Raw genomic sequence first — 19,303 nt, forward strand, 5'->3', positions numbered from 1 at the left:
AGACTCTGCCTATGGGGGGACATTGTACTACAGACTCTGCCTATAAGAGGGGGAGCATTATACTACAGACTCTGCCTATGGGGGGTGCATTTTACTACAGACTCTGCCTATAGGTGGGGCATTATACTACAGACGCTGCCTATGAGATGGGGGGGGCATTATATCACAGACTCTGCCTATGAGGAGGGGGGGCACATTATACTACAGACTCTGCCTATGGGGGCGCATTATACTATACGAAGGACTATGGGGAGTGCATTATACTATATTGAGGACTATCTGGTGCATTATACTATATGTACTCTATTTATACAGTGTGGGAGATAATGTGGGTTCTTTGAACAGTGTGGGGGCCATCATACAGTGTGGGAGATAATGTGGGATCTTTGTATGGTGTGGAGGCCATCATACAGTGTTGGAGCCATCAGCTTGTGGGCTACTAAGGGGTCAGTATACTGTGTGGGGGTACTATACAGTGAGGGGGAATTATATAGTGAATAGGAGAACATCATACTGGTTAGAGCGGAGCTCTAGATGGGGGGAGACTCAGGACATTATTAAATCTTAGGTGGGCACTTATTGTTATAGGGGAACTCAGGTTATCGTGACTGTCGAAGGGGCACTATTACTTTCTAGGGGGCACAATGTGGGCACTGTTTTCTAGGACACTTGCACACGGCATTACTTTATTTTAGAGGTTTGTTTTACCATCTAGAGGGCACACAGTAGGTGCAGTAATAGGGACACATTTTGCAGCAGAGGCTCAGTATTGGGGTATCAGCAGGATGAGAAGTTTGTGCAGGTTGGGGATAGATGTGGTCAGTGCCTGAAATGTAAGGAGTCAAATGTGTCTTTGTTGTGATCTCTGCATACCTGAGACTCTGAGTCCTGGCTGGAGAAGTAGTCGTGTCGGTCTGGGCCAGATGGAAAAGACGGGAAAAGTGAACAATTTAATCAGAAAGAACGTCAGCTGTAAGGTACTATATAAAACTGAGCTGTGATCTCTTATATGTTCTGCAGGACTGGCATCTATCAATATATGTCACCATATGGCGGTAATATCAGTGCTGGTCTTTGTATAGAGATTATTTTTAGTAACAGCGCGGTCATCTGCTGAGGTTTTCCTACATCAACTATCTGGGTGCGCCGCTATAGTTGGAATCAGGGTTACCTGGTTAGAGGCCTACTCAGAAGTTTCGGCCCCCTGAACCAAAACCTTAGCTACGCCAAGCTTTTTGGAGATGGAAATTTCATTCTCCAGCAGGACTTGGCCCCTGTCCACACTGACAAAAGTACTAATACCTGGTTTAAAACAACAGTATCACTGTGCTTGATTGGCAGCAAACTCACCTGACCTTAACCCCATAAAGAATCTATGGGGTATTGTCAAGAGGAAAATGAGAGACACCAGACCCAACAATGCAGACGACCTGAAGGCTTCTATCAAAGCCACCTGGGCTTCCATAACCCCTCAGCAGTGCCACAGGCTGATCCCTCCATGCCACATTGCCGCATTGATGCAGTAATTGATGTAAAAGGAGCCCCGACCAAGTATTGAGGGCATTTATTGAACATACATTTCAGTAGGATAACATTTTGGATTTTGAAAACATTTTTCAAGCTGTTGTTATAAGGTATTCTAATTAATTGAAATAATGACTTTTGAGTTTTCATTGGCTGTAAGCCATAATCATCAACATTAACAGAAATAAACACGTGAAATAGATCACTCTGTGTGTAATGGCTCTATATAATATATGAGTTTCACGTTTTGTATTGAAGAACTGAAATAAATTAACTTTTCTGGTGATATTCTAATTTTGTGAGATACACCTGTAGATGGGCTTGGCTGCACCCTGAATAAAAATAGCATGTAAAAAATATATATGATATATATGAGGTATTGGTCGATATTTTGGCCAAAATATACAAGCTCGCAACCTGCTCAAGGGTCCTCATACTTGCGAGTCCCTACACTAACATTAAAAGCAAAGTCACAAAAACAAGGAATTAAAGTTCCCACCAAAATTCAAGAATTAACACAGCAAATACAGCAACAATAATTACAAGGATGCAGCAAACCCATATAATGAAGAAGTCAGCAACACAGGTGCAAAATATTGATGAGACAACCACTCACAACCTACCAATTCATGGAGGGGGTAATAGCTTAGTATTAAAACTGCACACAAATAAGCCTTGTATAGGGCACTGGTCACACATAGGTAGTGCACAATGTCTGGCTTACAGCCTATTAGTGAAGCCCAAACTATTAGATTAGGCGGGCTGCCCAGCACTTTTTAAGTACACCCCATGAAGACAGACACCCTAGTTTACAAGGCCAACATTGATGGGTCTGGCTGCACCCTGAATAAAAATAACGTGCAAAAAATATATATGATATATATGAGGTATTAGTAAATATTTTGGCCAAAATACACAAGCTCGCAACCCGCGTCAAGGGTCCTCATACTTGCGAGTCCCTACACTAACATTAAAAGCAAAGACAAATTTAAATTCCCACCAAAATTCAAGAATTAACACAGGAAAAAAGGGCAACAGTGTTTACCTGCCTAGGTCTCAGTACTAATCATACCATATAATAACGATGACAGCAACACAGGTGCAAAATACTGATGTGACAACCACTCACATATTACCAATTAATGGAGGGGGTGATTACATAGTATTAAAACTGCACACAAAATTATATGGGATTGCTACATCCTAATAGTGCATTAGTTCTGAGATCTGGGCAGGTAAATGCTATATTAATAATTGATTTTTTGGGGAAAGTTAAATTCTCTTTTGTTGGCTTTACTTTTAATCTAACTGAAATACACATAAGCTTTTTTCCTAAACATTAGGATCTGTTTAGAGCCATCAGCTCAAAAAGGCTTCCTTTGACAGACTTGGCATAAGCAGGTCAAAAGGAACCCTGATCTTTACCATTACACCCCTTTACAGGAATGGAGACTTACCACATGCTCAGGGTTGCATCTACAGAGTAGCTGCTGGCCAGAGGAGCGAGCTTGAGGCTATAACTCTAACTAAAGCTTTTTTATTACTAAATGATGGGTTCTGTCTAAGGCCATTGGCTCAAAAAGACTTCCTCGGACAGACTTGGCGCAAGCTACTCCATTCTGCAGATCCCAAGGGAACCCTGGCCTTTACCATTACACCCCTGTACAGGGATAGATACTTACCATAGGCCCAGGGTTGCATCTACAGAGTAGCTGCTGGCCGGAGGAGCGAGCTTGAGGCTATAGTGGTTGATTCAACTCTAACTAAAGCTTTTTTTTCCTAAATACTGGGATCTGTTTAAGGCTGTTGGCTCAAACAGACTTCCTCGGACAGACTTGGCGCAAGCTACTCCATTCTGCAGATCCCAAGGGAACCCTGGTTTTTACCATTACACCCCTGTACAGGGATAGATACTTACCATAGGCCCAGGGTTGCATCTACAGAGTAGCTGCTGGCCGGAGGAGTGCGCTTGAGTAGTTGAGTCAATCCTAACTAAAGAAAAACCTATCTAATGACACTTTCTTGTTAGGACCTGTCTGAGGCCTATGGCTCAAAAAAGCAACTTTGGAAAAACTTGGCAAAAGCCAGTCTATCCTACAGGTTCCAAAGTAACTCTGACCTTCACTCTTACAGCCCTGTACAGTGATAAAGACTTATTACAGGGCCTTGATTGCATCTACATAGTAGATGCTGACTGGAGGGGCAAACTTAAGGTTAGAATGGTTCAGCCAACCCTAACTATTGCTACTTTCTTAAATGTTAGGATATTTCTGAGGCCGTTGGCTCAAACAGGCTTCCTTGGACAGACTTGGCGCAAAACACACCATTTCTGATGTTTCCAAATGAAGCCTGGGCTTCACCCTTGAACCTCTATACAGGGACCGTTTCATAGTTTTAAGGTTGAAAGACACAAGTCCATCAAGTTCAACCTAAAAGCTAATGTGTTGATCCAGAGGAAGGCAAAAACCCCATGAGGCAGATGCTAATTGCCCCATATTAGGGGAAAAATTCCTTCCCGACTCCACATACGGCAATCAGACTAGTTCCCTGGATCAACGTCCCATAACAAAATCTAGTACGGATCACCTGCAATTTTATATTATTCAAGAAAGGCACACACATGCCCTCCTTGAATTTTTTTTAGAAAATTAAGTATTTCAATTTCATGTGGTAGAGAGTTTCATAACCTCATTGCTCACACAATAAAAATTTGCCAACGAACTTCCTTTAGACAAAGTGAATTAGGATCTTTATGCTAGAGTAATTGAATTAACTCTAACTGAAATAGATTAATGCTTTTTTCCTAAATGTTGAAATTTGTTTAAATCCATCAGCTCAAAAAGGCTTTCTCGGACAGACTTGGCGCAAGCTACTCCATTCTGCAGATCCCAAGGGAACCCTGGCCTTTACCATTACACCCCTGTACAGGGATAGATACTTACCATAGGCCCAGGGCTGCATCTACAGAGTAGCTGCTGGCCGGAGGAGCGAGCTTGAGGCTATAGTGGTTGATTCAACTCTAACTAAAGCTTTTTTTTCCTAAATACTGGGATCTGTTTAAGGCTGTTGGCTCAAACAGACTTCCTCGGACAGACTTGGCGCAAGCTACTCCATTCTGCAGATCCCAAGGGAACCCTGGTTTTTACCATTACACACCTGTACAGGGATAGATACTTACCATAGGCCCAGCGTTGCATCTACAGAGTAGCTGCTGGCCGGAGGAGTGCGCTTGAGGCTTGAGTAGTTGAATCAATCCTAACTAAAGAAAAACCTATCTAATGACACTTTCTTGTTAGGACCTGTCTGAGGCCTATGGCTCAAAAAAGCTTCTTTGGAAAGACTTGGCAAAAGCCAGTCTATCCTACAGGTTCCAAAGGAACTCTGGCCTTCACTCTTACAGCCCTGTACAGTGATAAAGACTTATTACAGGGCCTTGATTGCATCTACATAGTAGATGCTGACTGGAGGGGCAAACTTAAGGCTAGAATGGTTCAGCCAACCCTAACTATTGCTACTTTCTTAAATGTTAGGATATTTCTGAGGCCGTTGGCTCAAACAGGCTTCCTTGGACAGACTGGGCGCAAAACACACCATTTCTGATGTTTCCAAATGAACCCTGGGCTTCACCCTGGAACCTCTATACAGGGACCGTTTCATAGTTTTAAGGTTGAAAGACACAAGTCCATCAAGTTCAACCTAAAAGCTAATGTGTTGATCCAGAGGAAGGCAAAAACCCCATGAGGCAGATGCTAATTGCCCCATATTAGGGGAAAAATTCCTTCCCGACTCCACATATGGCAATCAGACTAGTTCCCTGGATCAACGTCCCATAACAAAATCTAGTACGGATAACCTGCAATTTTATATTATTCAAGAAAGGCACACACATGCCCTCCTTGAATTTTTTTTAGAAAATTAAGTATTTCAATTTCATGTGGTAGAGAGTTCCATAACCTCATTGCTCACACAATAAAAATTTGCCAACTAACTTCCTTTAGACAAAGTGAATTAGGATCTTTATGCTAGAGTAATTGAATTAACTCTAACTGAAATAGATTAATGCTTTTTTCCTAAATGTTGAAATTTGTTTAAATCCATCAGCTCAAAAAGGCTTTCTCAGACAGACTTGGCGCAAGCTACTCCATTCTGCAGATCCCAAAGGAACCCTGGCCTTTACCATTACACCCCTGTACAGGGATAGATACTTACCATAGGCCCAGGGTTGCATCTACAGAGTAGCTGCTGGCCGGAGGAGCGAGCTTGAGGCTATAGTGGTTGATTCAACTCTAACTAAAGCTTTTTTTTCCTAAATACTGGGATCTGTTTAAGGCTGTTGGCTCAAACAGACTTCCTCGGACAGACTTGGCGCAAGCTACTCCATTCTGCAGATCCCAAGGGAACCCTGGTTTTTACCATTACACCCCTGTACAGGGATAGATACTTACCATAGGCCCAGGGTTGCATCTACAGAGTAGCTGCTGGCCGGAGGAGTGCGCTTGAGGCTTGAGTAGTTGAGTCAATCCTAACTAAAGAAAAACCTATCTAATGACACTTTCTTGTTAGGACCTGTCTGAGGCCTATGGCTCAAAAAAGCTTCTTTGGAAAAACTTGGCAAAAGCCAGTCTATCCTACAGGTTCCAAAGGAACTCTGACCTTCACTCTTACATCCCTGTACAGTGATAAAGACTTATTACAGGGCCTTGATTGCATCTACATAGTAGATGCTGACTGGAGGGGCAAACTTAAGGTTAGAATGGTTCAGCCAACCCTAACTATTGCTACTTTCTTAAATGTTAGGATATTTCTGAGGCCGTTTGCTCAAACAGGCTTCCTTGGACAGACTTGGCGCAAAACACACCATTTCTGATGTTTCCAAATGAACCCTGGGCTTCACCCTTGAACCTCTATACAGGGACCGTTTCATAGTTTTAAGGTTGAAAGACACAAGTCCATCAAGTTCAACCTAAAAGCTAATGTGTTGATCCAGAGGAAGGCAAAAACCCCATGAGGCAGATGCTAATTGCCCCATATTAGGGGAAAAATTCCTTCCCGACTCCACATATGGCAATCAGACTAGTTCCCTGGATCAACGTCCCATAACAAAATCTAGTACGGATAACCTGCAATTTTATATTATTCAAGAAAGGCACACACATGCCCTCCTTGAATTTTTTTTAGAAAATTAAGTATTTCAATTTCATGTGGTAGAGAGTTTCATAACCTCATTGCTCACACAATAAAAATTTGCCAACTAACTTCCTTTAGACAAAGTGAATTAGGATCTTTATGCTAGAGTAATTGAATTAACTCTAACTGAAATAGATTAATGCTTTTTTCCTAAATGTTGAAATTTGTTTAAATCCATCAGCTCAAAAAGGCTTTCTCGGACAGACTTGGCGCAAGCTACTCCATTCTGCAGATCCCAAGGGAACCCTGGCCTTTACCATTACACCCCTGTACAGGGATAGATACTTACCATAGGCCCAGGGCTGCATCTACAGAGTAGCTGCTGGCCGGAGGAGCGAGCTTGAGGCTATAGTGGTTGATTCAACTCTAACTAAAGCTTTTTTTTCCTAAATACTGGGATCTGTTTAAGGCTGTTGGCTCAAACAGACTTCCTCGGACAGACTTGGCGCAAGCTACTCCATTCTGCAGATCCCAAGGGAACCCTGGTTTTTACCATTACACCCCTGTACAGGGATAGATACTTACCATAGGCCCAGGGTTGCATCTACAGAGTAGCTGCTGGCCGGAGGAGTGCGCTTGAGGCTTGAGTAGTTGAATCAATCCTAACTAAAGAAAACCCTATCTAATGCCACTTTCTTGTTAGGACCTGTCTGAGGCCTATGGCTCAAAAAAGCTTCTTTGGAAAGACTTGGCAAAAACCAGTCTATCCTACAGGTTCCAAAGGAACTCTGGCCTTCACTCTTACAGCCCTGTACAGCGATAAAGACTTATTACAGGGCCTTGATTGCATCTACATAGTAGATGCTGACTGGAGGGGCAAACTTAAGGCTAGAATGGTTCAGCCAACCCTAACTATTGCTACTTTCTTAAATGTTAAGATATTTCTGAGGCCGTTGGCTCAAACAGGCTTCCTTGGACAGACTGGGCGCAAAACACACCATTTCTGATGTTTCCAAATGAACCCTGGGCTTCACCCTTGAACCTCTATACAGGAACCGTTTCATAGTTTTAAGGTTGAAAGACACAAGTCCATCAAGTTCAACCTAAAAGCTAATGTGTTGATCCAGAGGAAGGCAAAAACCCCATGAGGCAGATGCTAATTGCCCCATATTAGGGGAAAAATTCCTTCCCGACTCCACATATGGCAATCAGACTAGTTCCCTGGATCAACGTCCCATAACAAAATCTAGTACGGATAACCTGCAATTTTATATTATTCAAGAAAGGCACACACATGCCCTCCTTGAATTTTTTTTAGAAAATTAAGTATTTCAATTTCATGTGGTAGAGAGTTTCATAACCTCATTGCTCACACAATAAAAATTTGCCAACTAACTTCCTTTAGACAAAGTGAATTAGGATCTTTATGCTAGAGTAATTGAATTAACTCTAACTGAAATAGATTAATGCTTTTTTCCTAAATGTTGAAATTTGTTTAAATCCATCAGCTCAAAAAGGCTTTCTCGGACAGACTTGGCGCAAGCTACTCCATTCTGCAGATCCCAAGGGAACCCTGGCCTTTACCATTACACCCCTGTACAGGGATAGATACTTACCATAGGCCCAGGGCTGCATCTACAGAGTAGCTGCTGGCCGGAGGAGCGAGCTTGAGGCTATAGTGGTTGATTCAACTCTAACTAAAGCTTTTTTTTCCTAAATACTGGGATCTTTTTAAGGCTGTTGGCTCAAACAGACTTCCTCGGACAGACTTGGCGCAAGCTACTCCATTCTGCAGATCCCAAGGGAACCCTGTTTTTTACCATTACACCCCTGTACAGGGATAGATACTTACCATAGGCCCAGGGTTGCATCTACAGAGTAGCTGCTGGCCGGAGGAGTGCGCTTGAGGCTTGAGTAGTTGAATCAATCCTAACTAAAGAAAAACCTATCTAATGCCACTTTCTTGTTAGGACCTGTCTGAGGCCTATGGCTCAAAAAAGCTTCTTTGGAAAGACTTGGCAAAAGCCAGTCTATCCTACAGGTTCCAAAGGAACTCTGGCCTTCACTCTTTCAGCTCTATACAGCGATAAAGACTTATTGCAGGGCCTTGATTGCATCTACATAGTAGATACTGACTGGAGGGGCAAACTTAAGGCTAGAATGGTTCAGCCAACTCTAACTATTGCTACTTTCTTAAATGTTAGGATATTTCTGAGGCCGTTGGCTCAAACAGGCTTCCTTGGACAGACTGGGCGCAAAACACACCATTTCTGATGTTTCCAAATGAACCCTGGGCTTCACCCTCGAACCTCAATACATGGACAGTTTCATAGTTTTAAGGTTGAAAGACACAAGTCCATCAAGTTCAACCTAAAAGCTAATGTGTTGATCCAGAGGAAGGCAAAAACCCCATGAGGCAGATGCTAATTGCCCCATATTAGAGGAAAAATTCCTTCCCGACTCCACATATGGCAATCAGACTAGTTCCCTGGATCAACGTCCCATAACAAAATCTAGTACGGATAACCTGCAATTTTATATTATTCAAGAAAGGCACACATATGCCCTCCTTGAATTTTTTTTAGAAAATTAAGTATTTCAAGTTCATGTGGTAGAGAGTTCCATAACCTCATTGCTCTCACAATAAAAATTTGCCAACTAACTTCCTTTAGACAAAGTGAATTAGGATCTTTATGCTAGAGTAATTGAATTAACTCTAACTGAAATAGATTAATGCTTTTTTCCTAAATGTTGAAATTTGTTTAAATCCATCAGCTCAAAAAGGCTTTCTCGGACAGACTTGGCGCAAGCTACTCCATTCTGCAGATCCCAAGGGAACCCTGGCCTTTACCATTACACGCCTGTACATGGATAGATACTTACCATAGGCCCAGGGCTGCATCTACAGAGTAGCTGCTGGCCGGAGGAGCGAGCTTGAGGCTATAGTGGTTGATTCAACTCTAACTGAAGCTTTTTTTTTTCCTAAATACTGGGATCTGTTTAAGGCTGTTGGCTCAAACAGACTTCCTCGGACAGACTTGGCGCAAGCTACTCCATTCTGCAGATCCCAAGGGAACCCAGGTTTTTACCATTACACCCCTGTACAGGGATAGATACTTACCATAGGCCCAGGGTTGCATCTACAGAGTAGCTGCTGGCCGGAGGAGTGCGCTTGAGGCTTGAGTAGTTGAATCAATCCTAACTAAAGAAAAACCTATCTAATGCCACTTTCTTGTTAGGACCTGTCTGAGGCCTATGGCTCAAAAAAGCTTCTTTGGAAAGACTTGGCAAAAGCCAGTCTATCCTACAGGTTCCAAAGGAACTCTGGCCTTCACTCTTACAGCCCTGTACAGCGATAAAGACTTATTACATGGCCTTGATTGCATCTACATAGTAGATGCTGACTGGAGGGGCAAACTTAAGGCTAGAATGGTTCAGCCACCCTAACTATTGCTACTTTCTGAAATGTTAGGATATTTCTGAGGCCGTTGGCTCAAACAGGCTTCCTTGGACAGACTGGGCACAAAACACACCATTTCTGATGGTTCCAAATGAACCCTGGGCTTCACCCTTGAACCTCAATACAGGGACAGTTTCATAGTTTTAAGGTTGAAAGACACAAGTCCATCAAGTTCAACCTAAAAGCTAATGTGTTGATCCAGAGGAAGGCAAAAACCCCATGAGGCAGATGCTAATTGCCCCATTTTAGGGGAAAAATTCCTTCCCGACTCCACATATGGCAATCAGACTAGTTCCCTGGATCAACGTCCCATAATAAAATCTATTACCACTAACCTGAAATGTTATATTATTCAAGGAACATTTTTCATCAAGCAGTTTTCTCCGGAAATGTGTTGCACAACTGTTTGAATCTCAGTAAATTCCTGCACAACTTACATTTAAATACTCTGACCTTTTTACACCCACTCTTTTAACTTCTTAAATAGTGAACAGAGCTTATCTGGACCGCTTGTGGCTTAGCTTTACCTGAAAACTTATTACAAATTAGGCTGGAAAAGTGGTGTAAAATAGGACTGAAATTGACTCCATCTTTTGACTGGAGTACATTTCTTGAGGTGTAGTACGTCAGCTTTAAGGGGATATTTCAATAAATGAATGACCCTGGCTGCAGGTATAAAGAATCAAACTGTGCTGTCCTGACCCATTCCTGGGATTGTGTATGGCACTGTCATCACCTCAATACTGCCGCAGCCAACAAATGTAATCAGACGGACTGCCCAGCTGAGCGCACTGAGCTGCTGCAGCTCTGAGATGGTGGAACCTCTTTTTTTTAATTAAATGACCTGCAGCTAGGGACATTCATTTATTGAAAGGGAACAACCCCTTTAAGGATGAGTCAAGTTCATTAAGAGGTTTAGTCTTTTTAATGAATTTGGTGCACGTTCCTCCAATAGGCGCTTCATGAATGCTGGTATAGAAATCCACCAGCCTTGATGAATCGGCCACCATAGGTTTACATGGCATGAGCATATACAGAACAGTTGTGTAGTATACGTTACCAGGCCCTCATGATGCTCTTGGTCCTGGATGGCCTTCCACAGTCTGCTTTCTTGCTTCATCATCTTGAAGGGCTCCACTTTCTTTTCTTCTGGCTGGCATGGTGCGGCTCTATCATCCTGCTCCTTTAACACGAAGGGACGACTGTAAAGCTGCCAGGAGCGTTTTTTTATCCCCTTAGATCATTGTGACACCACAAAGTGATGACATAGACAAGTGGGTGAGGTGCCTTTATTCAGTCATCGGGTGTGGTCAGAAGAAATTAGCATATTCCGTGATGTTACTACAATGAGAACAGACATGAACATTCTATTCGGAACCCGACCGCCATTATCAGCGGAACCTTCACTGCTGTCAGATTGGCACTAAAAACAAAAAGAGACCGCGGTGAACCTGGACAGTAACAATCTACAGGGACAGTGACTGCTAAGCGGACTTCATGTCAGATGTTATGCAGTTTTGTCAGATAAAAAAACAATAAAATATATAAAAGACAGGCTCCAATAAACCTTAAACACTGGGCTGTAGTCACAGATTCTCCTTCCACCTGCAGCACATTACTCCCCTGCCTAACCCTCCCCGTCCTGCAGCATATTTCTCACCGCTTAATTCTCCCACTCCTGCAGCACATCACTCCCCTGTCTAAACCTCCCCCTCTTGCGGCACATTGCTCCCGTCTAATCCTCCCCTCCTTGCAGCACATTGTGCCCTTTCTAAATCTCCCCCTTCCTGCACCACATCACCCACTGCCAAATCCCCTCTTGCACCACATCGCCCACTGCCAAATCCTGCACTTCCTGCAGCATATCGCTCCCTGCCTAATCCTCTCCTATTGCATTACATCACTCCCCTGCATAAGCCACCTCTTCCTGCAGCACATCGCTTCCCTGCCTAAGCCTCCCCCTCCTGCATTACATCACTCCCCTGCCTAATCCTCCTCTTCCTGCAGCACAGCGCTCCCTGCCTAATCCTCCTCTTCCTGCAGCACATCGCTCCCCTGACCCCCTCTTACGTGACATCTTTTCTATCAGTTACATTTGTGAAGTAACTGCTGTCTCCTGTGAGCAGTGGAGAGCGAAGCTGAGAGCCAGGAGGCTCTGCCCCTCTGCCCCTTCTTGCCACATCATCATCCATCTACATCAGGGCTGTCAAACTCAAATATATAGAGGGCCAAAAGGAAGAGTTTAACTCAGAAAAATAAGTCAACACTTTATCAGATGTTTCTGTGAAAACTTGAGTACAACAAATAAGATTTTGTTATTTTCCCTCAGTTATAAAAAAAATAGTTATGAGAAAAGTGTGACAAAAAGGAGTCATAAAATGCACCAAAATGAAATATCACAATTTATGGCTCAAATTGAGGTGAAGCAAGGAAGAGGTTGAGCTTAGCTAATGAGATGCATCAAACATACAGGTGCTTCTCACAAAATTAGAATATCATCAAAAAGTTTATTTATTTCAGTTCTTCAATCCAAAAAGTGAAACTCATATATTATACAGAGTCATTACAGAGTGATCTATTTCAAGTGTTTATTTCTGTTAATGTTGATAATGATGGCTTACAGCCAATGAAAACACAAAAGTCATTATCTCAGTAAATTAGAATAATTAACAAAAAACACCTGCAAAGGCTTCTTACGCATTTAAAAAGGTCCCTTTGTCTGTTTCAGTAGGCTCCACAATCATGGGGAAGACTGATGACTTGACAGATGTCCAGAAGGCAGTCATTGACACACTCCACAAGGAGTGTAAACCACAAAAGGTCATTGCTAAAGAAGCTGGCTGTTAACAGAGTGCTGTATCCAAGCATATTTATGGAAAGTTGAGTGGAAAGAAAAAGTGTGGTAGGAAGAGGTGCACAAGCAACCGGGATAACCGCAGCCTTGAAAAGATTGTTAAGGAAAGGCCATTCAAACATTTGGGGAAGATTCACAAGGAGTGGACTGCTGCTGGAGTCATTGCTTCAAGAGCCATCACACACAGACGTATCCAGGACATGGGCTACAAGTGTCACATTCCTTGTGTCGAGCCACTCATGACCAATAGACAACGCCAGAAGCATCTTACCTGGGCCAAGGAGAAAAACACCTGGACTGTTGCTCAGTGGTCCAAGGTGTTGTTTTCCGATGAAAGTAAATGTTGCATTTAATTTGGAAATCAAGGTCCCAGAGTCTGGAGGAAGAGTGGAGAGGCCACAATCCAAGCTGCTTGAGGTCTCATGTGAAGTTTCCACAATCGGTGATGGTTTGGGGAGCCATGTCATCTGCTGGTGTAGGTCCACTGTGTTTTATCAAGACCAAAGTCAGCGCACCCGTCTACCAGGACATTGTAGAGCCCTTCATGCTTCCCTCTGCCCACAAGCTTTTTGGAGATGGAAATGTCATTTTCCAGCAGGACTTGGCCCCTGTCCACACTGCCAAAAGTACCAATACCTGGTTTACACAACAGTATCACTGTGCTTGATTGGCAGTAAACTCACCTGACCTTAACCCCATAGAGAATCTATTATAGAGAATCTATGGGGTATTGTCAAGAGAAAGATGAGAGACACCAGACCCAACAATGCAGACGAGCTGAAGGCTTCTATCAAAGCCACCTGGGCTTCCATAACCCCTCAGCAGTGTCACAGGCTGATCGCCTCCATGCCACATTGCCGCATTGATGCAGTAATTGATGCAAAAGGAGCCCCGACCAAGTATTGAGGGCATTTACTGAACAGACATTTCAGTAGGATAACATTTCAGATTTTAAAAACATTTTTCAAGCTGGTGTTATAAAGTATTCTAATTTACTGAGATAATAACATTAACAGAAATAAACACTTGAAATAGATCACTCTGTCTGTAATGACTCTATATAATATGAGTTTTACTATTTGTATTGAAGAACTGAAATAAATGAACTTTTTGATGATATTCTAATTTTGTGAGAAGCACCTATAGTATGCTATATGCCCAATTTTAACAAATGTACTGCAATTTTTCCTGAATGTGTTCAGAAATGTACAGATGTGTAAGCAGACAAATGCAGAGACTTAGGCTATGTGCCCACGATGCACAAAAGCTCCGGATTTTTCCTGAGCGTTTCTGCATCTCGCTGGCAGAAAAAACGCATGCGGATTGTACATGCGGATTGTACATGCGGATTGTACACGCGGATTGTACACGCGGATTGTACACGCGGATTGCACATGCGGATTGTATATGCGGATTGTACACGCGGATTGTACATGCGGATTGTACATGCGGATTGTATATGCGGATTGTACACGCGGATTGTACATGCGGATTGTACACGCGGATTGTACATGCGGATTGTATATGTGGATTGTACATGCGGATTGTATATGTGGATTGTACATGCGGATTGTACATGCGGATTGTACATGCGGATTGTACACGCGGATTGTACACGCGGATTGTACATGCGGATTGTACATGCGGATTGTATATGCGGATTGTACACGCGGATTGTACATGCGGATTGTATATGCGGAATGTACATGCGGATTGTATATGCGGATTGTACATGCGGATTGTACACGCGGATTGTACATGCGGATTGTACATGCGGATTGTATATGCGGATTGTACACGCGGATTGTACATGCGGATTGTATATGCGGATTGTACATGCGTTTTTCCTGCCAGGGACATGCAGAAGTGAAGCGTTCTTCACATGCATTTCCACATGCGGGTTGACAAGCGCTTTACAAGCGATTTTAGCATCACTTGGAAAGTGCTTGTCAACTTGGTCACACTATAGAAATCCATGAAAACGGCATGGATTTATATAGTGTGACCCCAACGACTGGTTAAAAATAAAAAAATAAATCTATACTTACCTTCCGATGGCCCCCGCAGTCTTGCTTCGCTCCGTCCTGGCTGCCGGCAGATCGCGGTACACTGAAGGACCTGCCGTCACATGACTATGACGTCAGCGCAGGTCCTTCAGTCCATCGCGAGCTGCCGGCATGGGAGGACGAGCGCAGCGGGGGCCGTCAGAAGGTAAATATAACATTTATTTTTTATTTTATTCTTTATTTTGACAGGTTCTATGGTACCCGGGTCCGGAGGAGAGTCTCCCATCCTCCACACCCGGGTACCATCCGCACATTGAACGCATGTATTCCGCATGTGCTTATCTAGTGAAGCGGAATCCATTTGTTCCAATGCAAGTCAATGGCCAGGAAAACGCTGCGCTTCCGCAAAATAATTGGTAGTGCTGCGTTTTTTTCCGCAATGATAATCCGCAGCGGAAATTTCCGCAGCATGTGCACAGCACATGCGGACTATCATTGGGGAACATGGCAGACCTTCTAACATGCGTCTTTAAGCGTTTCTGCAGCGTTTTTGCCATGCGGAAACGCTTAAAATACGCGTCGTGGGCACACAGCCTTAGGCCATGTGCCCACGTAGCGTTTTTGTAGCGTTTTTGCGGCGTTTTTACGGCCGCGAAAACGCTTGTAAAACAGTCTGCCATGCAAAGCCATGTGAATTCGGATGTGCTGTGCACATGATGCGCTAATTTGCGCGCCGAATTCGCATTACTTTGCAAAACGCAGCATGACCATTTCTACTGCGATTACGCTGAAGCTTATTCGCGATGCGTGTGGTATCTGGGAGGAAGACGAGACTACAACTCCTCTTCATCCCGGCTACCACGCGGTGAAAAAAAGAAATAAAAAAGTTAAAAATAAACAAAACCTGTATATTCACCTCTCCGGCGGCCCCCGGTCTGCTCTCCGGTCTCCTCCGGTCTGCTGTCTGTACTGTCAGGACCTGCGGTGACGTCATTTAGTCAGGTGATGGTCGCATGACCGCTGACGTCGGCATCAGGTGATGGTCGCGTGGCCATCAGCTGACTAAATGACGTCACCGCAGGTCCTGACCGTACACTGCGGGACGCTGAAGAGAGAAGACGCGGCCGGGAGCAGACCGGAGGAGACCGGAGAGCAGACCGGGGGCCGCCGGACAGGTGAATATACCGTTGTTTTTTTTTATTTATTAACGTTTTCTTTTTTTTACTATAGATGCTGCATTTAAAGCATCTAAGTTGTTCACACATTATAGATCCATTTCGGTTGCATGGATTTATATTGTGTGATCAACTTGTCAAGCACTTTTCCAAGTGATGCTCAAAATCGCTTGGAAAATTGCTTGAAAAAATGCATGTGAAAACGCTTCTCTCTAGCAGAAAAAACGCATGTAAATCTGCATCAAATCTGCTAGGTGTGCACACAGCCTTATAGCTGGTTTTGCTCTGAGCTGAGATGTCCGGGCTGAATAATGCTCTGGGAGCAGAACCCATCAGCAGAATCTGTCTGTTTCCTGCCTTGTAGCAGTGGATCCCGGCTATTTAGCTCACAGAGCATTGTCTACACAAGATACAATTGTATCCAATTTTCAGCTGGGAACAGGACTATGGACAAGTTTTGCAGCAACTGCATTTGTGATAGGAAATGTTGATCAATCTAGATTTTCTTCAGTGTTCTTATTCATTGCAGAAAATCTTAAAAAAGCCGAGGAATGTGGGCAACATGGTGGGTCAATGATTAACGCTGTGGGGCTGGGTTCATATAATAGCAAGGACAACATCTGCAAGGAGTTTGTATGTTCTCCCCGTGTTTGTGTGGGTTTCCTCCGGGTTCTCCGGTTTCCTCCCACACTCCAAAGACATACTGATAGGGAATTCATATTGTGAGCCCCAATGGGGACAGTGATGATAATGTCTGTAAGGTGCTACAAAATCTAACGGCGCTATATAAGAGAGTAAAATAAATATATAACTAAATAAAATGAATGTATTAAAAGGCTAAGATTGCAAAGAGCTTGTAAAAACAAGAAACTTTGCAATTTCCTTCTTATTCAAAATCTTCTCTGTTCTCAAGAAGGAAAAGATTTTTAATTCTGCAGTGTACAGCTCATTGCTATGGTTACTGACCACCTGAGAAGTGGCCGGTCTCCTTGGCAAGAAGCGCTCACTTGCAGACTGGTGGACTTCAGTGCCCCTGTGCCTGTCCCATTCTGCAGAGGCAAAGCCGCCTCTGCCCGCAGAATGCAAGAGGGCACAATTCAGACAAGCGGCTCAGCCAAGCCACCGGCCAGAACTGTAAATCTTCAGCTTCTGATGAGAGGAACACAAGACCACCCCTTTAATAAAGGAGTAGAGCAGAACTCATACAGTGATTAGTGGGGGTCTGACACCTGAAATCCCCAGACATCAGCTACTTCTGCAAGATGATGTACACAGTGTTAAGAGCTGGAATAGCACAGCTCCACACACTGTGCAATGGCTGGTTTCAGGTACTACAGCTCAGATCACAATCATTTCAATAGGAGCTGCAGTACCAAGATCGGCCACTACACAGTGTACAGCGCTGTGCTGTTTGGTCTCTACGCTGAGTATTTCCAGCTGCTGTCTTATTGGTGAGGGGGCCGTGTGTTGGAACCTCACTGATCTGATATTGATGACCAGGGTCGGACTGCGGTGTCTGGGGCCCACAGGGGAAATTAACTCTAGGGGCCCACCTACAGCAAGATGCAAATATCTGTTATCCGCTCTCGCTGTTATAGTGGAGCATTGACTGGCGGCTCCTGCACATCTACTGGGCGACACTCTAACTGGGATGGACATGTTTGCATTAAAGGGCTTCTTTGGTTAAAACTAGTGTTGAGCGAGTATGTTCTGTTAACCCTTTCGGCGAGTATGCTCGGGCCGAGCTCCGAGTATTTATAGCTGCTCGGTGATATGGTTGAATCGCTCCCGTGTGCATGATTTGCGACTGTTTGACGGTTTTAATACATGTGAGGAATGTGTAAGAAATAGACATTCCTCACATGTATTAACCCCTTAAGCCGCGGAGCATTTTCCGTTTTTGCATTTTCGCTTTTTGCTCCACTTGTTCCCAGAGCCATAGCGTTTTTATTTTTTAGTCAATATGGTCATGTTAGGGCTTATTTTTTGCGGGACGAGTTGTACTTTTTAACGCCATTACTAGTTTTACCATGCCGTGTACGGGAAAACGGGAAAAAAATTCCAAGCGCCGTGAAATTGCAAAAAAAAGTGCAATACCACTGAGGTTTTTTTTTATTTTTTTTACCACGTTCACTGAATGCTAAAACTGACCTGCCCTTATTATTCTCCATGTCATTAAGAGCTCGTAGACACCAAACATGTATAGGTTCTTTTTTATTTAAGTGATGAAAAAAAATTCCAAAGTTTGGTAAAAAAAAAAAAAAATGGTGCCATTTTCCGAGACCCGTAGCGTCTCCATTTTTCGGGATCTGGGGCAGGGTGAGGGCTTATTTTTTGTGAACCGAGCTGAAGTTTTTATAGATGCTATTTTGGGGTAGATCCGATGTTTTGATCGCCCGTTATTGCATTTTATTGCAATTTTACGGTGACCAAAAAACGTAATTCTGGCGTTTAGAATTTTTTTCTCATTACGCCATTTACCGATCGCATTAATTCTATTTTTATATTGATAGATCAGGCGATTCTGAACGCGGCAATGCCAAATATGTGTATGTGGGGTTTATTTTATGATTTTAGGGGGTGATTTAAACTTTTACATTTTTTTATTTTTTTTCATATTTTTAAAAATTTTTTTTTTTCACTTTTTGCTTGCTTCTGTAGTCTCCATAGGAGACTTGAAGCAGCAACTGTCCGATCGCCTCTGCTACATACAGGGGACCAGCAGTTCCCCTGTATGCTGCAGAAATGGTCCTGTCCTATGAGCGCCGACCACTAGATGGCGCTCATAGCGACAGGATCATTACAACCACTGGTGTCTGCTGCAGACCCAGGGTTGTCATGACCACACATCGCCGACCCGCGATCATGTGACGGGGTCGCCGATGGGCGGGGTAAGTGACGCGCTTCCAGGAAGCGCGCATTAAATGCCGCTGTCGGAGATTGACAGCGGCATTTAATATGTTAACAGCCGCTGGTGGATCGCGATTCCACCCGCGCCTGTTGCGGGCACATGTCAGCTGTAAGAATCAGCTGACATGTGCTTGGTTCAGTGCGGGCTCAGCGCCGGAGCCCTCACTGAACCGGAGGATAACGACATGCGCGTACTAATACGTGACATGTCGTTAAGGGGTTAAAGCTGTCAAACAGTTGTAAATCA

This window comes from Phyllobates terribilis, unplaced genomic scaffold, assembly GCF_046119375.1.
Source record: "Phyllobates terribilis strain yellow unplaced genomic scaffold, ASM4611937v1 Scaffold_62__1_contigs__length_8034531, whole genome shotgun sequence".
Lineage (NCBI taxonomy): Eukaryota > Metazoa > Chordata > Amphibia > Anura > Dendrobatidae > Phyllobates > Phyllobates terribilis.